The 7,043-nt window shown below is 41.3% G+C and overlaps 1 protein-coding gene across 1 annotated transcript in view; it reads left to right on the top strand.

The window, feature by feature from the left end:
* The window catches only part of RNF38 (ring finger protein 38), a 145,089-nt gene that overhangs the window by 55,806 nt on the left and 82,240 nt on the right, over positions 1-7,043 (top strand). Inside the window, exon 2 of the mRNA XM_011939411.1 lies at positions 2,038-2,108. The gene's annotated coding sequence lies outside the window, so the exon portion shown is untranslated. The remainder of the gene's footprint in view (positions 1-2,037; positions 2,109-7,043) is intronic.

The raw sequence follows: 7,043 nt of genomic DNA, 5'->3' as shown, positions 1-7,043 counted from the left end.
TGGGAGGCAGAGGTTGCAGTGAGCCAAGATCATGTCACTACATTCCAGTCTGGGCAACAGAGTGAGACTCTGTCTCAAAAAAAAATTCTTTTAAATAATTTGATCCTCATAAAATTCAGCATTCTGAAGAATTGGGGGTAGGAAACTTGAGCCCCACTTTGAGATGGAGTGGATTCCTCTTGAGATTCTCTACAGCACACATACTCTTGACCTTTTCACATATCTATGTCTCCTAATTTGGCAGGAAATACAGGAAAAGAAACAAGGAAAAGGCCAGGCGCGGTGGCTCAAGCCTGTAATCCCAACACTTTGGGAGGTTGAGACGGGCAGATCACGAAGTCAGGAGATCGAGACCATCCTGGCTGACGTGGTGAAACCCCATCTCTACTAAAAAATGCAAAAAACTAGCTGGGCAAGGTGGCGGGTGCGTGCAGTCCCAGCTACTCGGGAGGCTGAGGCAGGAGAATGGCGTGAACCCGGGAGGCGGAGCTTGCAGTGAGCTGAGATCCGGCCACTGCACTCCAGCCTGGGCACAGAGCGAGACTCCGTCTCAAAAAAAAAAAAAAAAGAAAAGAAACAAGACAAAACAAAACAAATCCGATTCTGAAATAGAATTTTCTGCTGTACATATCTGGAAGTATCAGTAAGCTCTTACTGTAATAGTAAATAAGTATGTGATCCTCACTTGCGGTCTTTAGCCTCATGTTACTTCTTCCCAACATTAATAATATCTTAAAATGTACTGTCTGAGGCTGGGCATGGTGGCTAACGCCTGTAATTCCAGCATTTTGGGAGGCCGAGATGGGCAGATCACGAGGTCAGGAGTTCAAGACCAGCCCGACCAACATGGCGAAACCTGGTCTCTACTAAAAATACAAAAATTAGTTGGGTGTGGTGGCATGTGCCTGTAATCCCAGCTACTCAGGAGGAGTTTTGTTAACCTTTGGTCCGCAGTCATGTGCGCGTTTTATTTATGACTTCATGTTTAGTATCTTCTTTCAGAAGGTTTTTCTAACTCCAAGATTATTTTCATTTTCTTTTTTTGAAACAGGGTCTCACTCATGCAGGCTGGAGTGCAGTGGCACGATCTTGGCTCACTGCAGCCTCTTATCTCCTGGGTTTAAGTGATTCTCCTGCCTCAGCCTCCCTAGTAGCTGGGATTACAGGGGTGCACCACCACGTGTGGCTAATTTTTGTGTTTTTAGTAGAGACAGGGTTTCACCATGTTGGCCAGCTTGGTCTTGAGTTCCTAACCTCAGGTGATCCACCCGCCCTGGCCTCCCAAAGTGCTGGGATTACAGGCCTGAGCCACTGCGCCTGGCCTCCAAGATTATTTAAAAAACTTAACATTTTTGTCTAAAACTGCCCTCATTTTTTATATTACATAGATATTTGACTCACCATTTTGTTTATGGTATGAAGTACAAACCAAAACTTTTAAAATTGGGTAATCTGTTGTTCAATCACTTATTGAATAGTTTGTGTTTTTATTGGTTAGAAAGGTAACTATTATTAAAGAGCAGTTGTTACTGGAAGGTAGTTTTTTAAGTTAACAAATGGATATATTAAAAATGTGTACATTTAAAGTAATAAAAACATTTAAAGTGTTACGTGATTGCATATTAGATTGTTTCTTATATGTTTAGAATTTATAGGACCAATTTTTTCTCGAAGTGTGTAGTCTGAAAAGGAATATAATATTTTTCCTCATAAATAAGAGTTTGCCTTATTGAAAGCTTGTGTTTATGTAGGTAATCTTACTTTGAGAGCAGACCACTCGGTCTAGTGGAAAGAGGGGGAGTTAGCGGTTTGAATAATGGAGTTGTCGTTTTAGACCTGCTACTCTCTGACTGCTGCTTTGTGTGGGTCAGCCTCTCTGGTTTGTTTTCCTCTGTTAAAATGTGTGAACAATAATCCCCACAGTGTCTACTTATGAGTATTAGATGGGATCATGGATATAAAAGCACTTTTAATTGGTAAAGCAGTTTAAATGTAAGGAATTACTGCATCTTAACCTTTCCTCCCTTTTTCTTGTAGGTAGTGTTGGTGCTTCTTTTCAGTGCCAGTCCATCCATCACGACCACATTTGTCATGATGACAGTGACAAGGTGAGGTTCGTGTTGATGTCTGCCATGGTGAAAATGCATGCCAACCTTACATTGCTGGATTCTCTTGCATAACTCTGGGCCTAGGGCAAGAAGAGTGTGATTTGTGGGGACACACTGTTGAGATGCTGAGGGCCCTGCTGGTTTGTATGTCAAATTATACAGAAAACCTAGGGCTAATTCCTCAACCTGAGGTGGGTTGGACTTTTGATCAACACTCCACTTTCCTACCTATGCCTCTGTCCCCATCATGGTGCTTCCTCTTATGCACAGCCTGAATGGATTATCTTAATATATGAACATGTGTTTCAAAGGTTGATAGCTGTCTCAGCAACTCATGTTGGAAATATCTTGGACATTACCTTTTGGTCCACTTTTGGCGTTAATTGTATTGAATTATGTTTTCTTCTTACACTTTACCTTCAAAAAATTTTTTTTGGCTCTGTTTACAAAGGCCAATTTAAATATTGGGGATTGTCAGTTGAATCGATCTGATTCATACACAAGAAGTCTACTTTGGGCCTGATATGTGTATATTTTAAATTATGTCCAAACTATTGGTGGTGGTTTCATTGTGTGTTTTGCTTTTGTTCTTTTTATCTCCAAAGAAACCTGATCTCTAGGGACTTTTCATACTCATCAGTACCCTTGATGGCCCAGCCCTTGCAGTAAATATTTCTGTGGGCTGGGCGTTGGAAACATCTGGCTGCCAATCTGGATGGACTTAAATTTAGTCTTTTTCATCACCAGTTTCCAGTGGCTTCCCTCCCATTTCCTGTGTGTTATATGCAGGAATCTGTCACTCCTTTGGTAGTTTCCAGTGCAGACCAATCTAAGCAGTCTTTTTCTCTGCTGTTTTGATCAAGATCCTCCTCTCCTATTGCGTTGGAGCTGGATCAAGAAGTTGGTTGATCATTGGGATATTCCACATGGTTTCTTTGTTCTGTTTGTTGGTCTCTGTCTTTGTGAGCTTTGCTAAGACTGATTTCACTCTCTTTACAGGGAGTGGTAGCCATAGCATTCCAGAGTCTCCTTTATTATTGTACCAATCAAGAGGCATGAGTTTCATTTTTAACTTATTTCAAAGGCAAGCCACTGAAAGAGACTTCTAGAATATATAGTTGGCTACAGAAAATTTTGTATACTACAGATTTTAGAAATGAGCATTTGAAGTTAAGAGTGATGATAGAGGGAGAAAGCAAAATCAGTTTAGGTTACTAATGTTACAAGTGATTGTGCATCATAATTATGAAGGTGCTTTGGGGTTAAATTTTTTTGTCCTGCTAAGTGTGTTATGCTACTATCCATTTGTTCATTTATAGTATAGGAGCCAGACTGCCCTCCAGGTTGTCTCCAGACCTTAGATTCTAAAGATAAGCTTTTTGTCTGTCTTTGCCAGGTACTTCCTGTTGCCCCTTAAACTGTTTTTATTTTCTAATTTATTAATCTTTCTATAGCTGATTTTGTGCTTTTAAGACAGGAGAGTTTTCTGGAAATATGGGGGAAAAAAGGGAAAAGAAGTTTAAGGAATATTATTAAGGAATAGGAGATCAGCGGATTAAAGAACTGTCTGAAACGCCTTTCCTTCCTATCTACTATGTATATATTGATTGTTTCCTAAATGGAAATGGAGAAAATGGATTAGGGTCTCTTGACTATGTATTTAGCATTTATTCAACTTATTCAGTCAGCAAGTAATACTTATTGATTGGTAGCTCTGTGTCTAGGCATTTAGGGAATACAGCCAGATACAAAACAGATAAAGATTCTAATATTAGCATTTTATAGTAAGTGAAGTGGATAAAAGAAAAGTTACAGATTACAGCCTTTTTTTTCCTTTTTTTTGGGGGGGGGGGATGGGGTGGGGAGACCGAGTCTCCCTTCGTTCCTCAGGCTCGAGTGCAATGCACAATCTTGGCTCACTGCAACCTCTGTCTCCCAGGTTCAAACTATTCTCAGCCTCCTGAGTAGCTGACATTGCAGGCGTGTGCCACTGCACCCAGCTAATTTTTTGTATTTTTATGTTTGTTTGTTTATTATTTTGAGACAGAGTCTCTCTCTATTGCCAGGCTGGAGTGCAATGGAAAGATCTCAGCTCACTGCAGTGTCTGCCTCCTGGTTCAAGTGATTGTTGAGCCTCTGCCTCCCAAGTAGCTGGGACTACAGGTGTTCATCACCACGCCTGGGTAATTTTTGTATTTTTAGTGGAAATGGGGTTTCACCATGTTGGCCAGGCTGGTCTCGAACTCCTGGCCCCAAGTGATCCACCCAACTCGGCCTCCCAGAGTGTTTGGATTACAGGCGTGAGCTACTGTGCCCAGCCAGATTATAGCTTTCAACAGGATCATCAGGTGTTATTCTGGGGAGGAGACTGGGTGGATAGCATATGTAAAAATCAGATCCCTACATTTACAACAGCCCCCTGATATCTTTCTATGACACGTGGGTATTGGTTTTGCAAAAACTAAAATGAACCTGTTGCCCTCTGCACACTCACTCTCTCTCCCTTCCCCACTTCCTTACATAGTCTCACTCAGAATTAAAGGGATCATAGAGCATGTTTACGCCAACCTGCTTTTTATTTTTATTTTATTATTTTTTTTATTTTTCAGACAGAGTTTCGCTCTTGTTGCCCAGGCTGGAGTGCAATGGTGCGAACTTGGCTCGCTGCAACCTCCGCCTCCCGGGTTCAAGCGATTCTCCAGCCTCAGACTCCCAAGTAACTGGGATTACAGGCATCTGCCACCACGCCCAGCTAATTTTGTATTTTTAGTAGACAGGAGGTTTCTCCATGTTGGTCAGGCTGGTCTCAAACTCCCAACATCAGGTGATCTGCCCGCCTTGGCCTCCCAAAGTGCTAGTATTACAGGCGTGAGCCACCACGCCCAGCCCTAACCTGCTTTTAAAAAAATAAACTTGGGAGCTGTGACCACCATGGGAGAAATTACTTGTTCAGTGGTAACCCACAGTGCTAGGGCTAGACCAGATCTTCTATATCAAATGCAAGTCATATAAAATATTTGCTTAGGTATTCTGAGCACATTGTCAAAACGTGTTGATTCTTTGCTTGTCTTTGCTTACCTTTCAGGCATGGTGTGTTTCTCACATTGGAGAAGAAAAGTTGATTTTTCTTAAAAGTTTTCTCACTTTTAAGTAATCCGTGTATGACTGGGGATGGAACCACAGTTCATGCAAGGAGTGTGAGGGCCAATGTATTTGTTGGACATCCTCTTTACAGCCTTGGAGGTGGTGGCCAATCCCCAGTTTTTTGGCTTGATCTGTTGTCCTCCAGCTTACAGTTTCTCTCCTGATTATGTATCTGTTTATAGTTTATGGTGCTGGAAGAAACTGATTGCAGCTCTGATGTTAATTAAATCCTGTGAGTTACAAATTCTCATTAATTTATATTGGGCACAGCAATTTACACAAGCCCTCCAGCATTATTTTTACATTCGTTCACAGGGCCATATTCCATAATTCCTAGGTAGCAAACGTTTATATTTGAGTAGCTACTACATATAGAGCAATGGGCAAGGTAATAAAGATACTGTTAACCGATTACTTGTGTTGTGAAGAATAAGAAAGCAGGGAAGGGGGCATAGAAGTACTGGAAGAAGGTTGCTCTTAACCAGGTAGTCATAACACCTTTTGAAGTAGGGACTGCTTTATTCCAGTTTTATCAGTGAGGATTAAATATTTACCCAAGATCACATAGCAGTACACTGGGATTCCATCCCAAGCTGCCTTGCTTGAGTCTGTACTCTGCTGTTTGAAGAAACCTATTCCTATTTTAACTTTACCCATTCAACTGTGACATGCTCGGAGAAATATATCTGCAAGTGGAGAAGGCCTCAGAGAGTCACAGTGGAACTGAACCATTGGCAACAGTCTTTGCCTGTAGATTTTTCTTACCCCCAGGCCTTTATTCTGATTCATGACTATTTGTTACTCCAGGATCCTCTTCCAAGTCATCCCTACCCTGTGTCAGGCTCAAAATTCTATGCGAGTTTTTTGTTTGTTTGTTTGTGACAGGGTCTCACTTTGTCGCCCAGGCTGGGGTGCAGTGGCGCAATTTCTGCTCGCCACGACTTCTGCCCCACGTTCAAGGGATTCTCCCACCTCAACCTCCCTAAGTAGCTGGGAATACACGGGCATGCACCACCTGTAGTCATGTTTCACTTAGATACTGAAATTAACTCAGCTAATGTCAGTTTGAAAATAGTCACATTTTCACAGTGAGAATGAACTTGAGCTGGGGGATTAGATCTGACCCAACAATGAGATAAAATATTGAAGAATTTGGTAAAACTATTCCCTCAGTTGAGGTAAATTAACTTGTATCCTCAATTATATACATTTTCAGAGTTCTTGATACATTGTCAGGAGGATGGCCATTTGAGAAATGAAAATAGGAGAGTCCTTCCTAAACTGCTTATGTGCGATTCTAAGCAGGAGTCTTTCTTGACAAGAATTCCTTATAGTAGGCTTCGTTCATTTGTCTTGGAAAAAAGCACCCATCTAGCTTGTGTATAGGTACAATATCGCTTATCTAACATGCTTGGGACCAGAAGTGTTTGGGATTTTTGATTTTTTTCAGGTTTTATATATTTGCGTTATATACTGGTTGAGCATCCCAAATCTGAAACTTCAAAATGTTCCATTGAGTACTTCCTTTGAGTGTGAAATCTGTACTCAGAAAGTTTTGGATGTTCTAGCATTTCAGATTTCAGATTTTCAGATTTTTGCTCAAGAAGTACCAGTTTTTCTTCCGTGACTGTGTACTTCCTTTTTCTTGATCTTTTTATTTTTTAGTATTTATTTATTTATTTTTGAAATGGAGTCTTTGGCCGGGCGCGGTGGCTCAAGCCTGTAATCCCAGCACTTTGGGAGGCCGAGACGGGCGGATCACGAGGTCAGGAGATCGAGACCATACTGGCT

This window comes from Colobus angolensis, unplaced genomic scaffold, assembly GCF_000951035.1.
Source record: "Colobus angolensis palliatus isolate OR3802 unplaced genomic scaffold, Cang.pa_1.0 Scaffold181, whole genome shotgun sequence".
Lineage (NCBI taxonomy): Eukaryota > Metazoa > Chordata > Mammalia > Primates > Cercopithecidae > Colobus > Colobus angolensis.
Note: the sequence above shows the minus strand (reverse complement) of the source record. Positions and strands in the feature narration are given on the sequence as shown.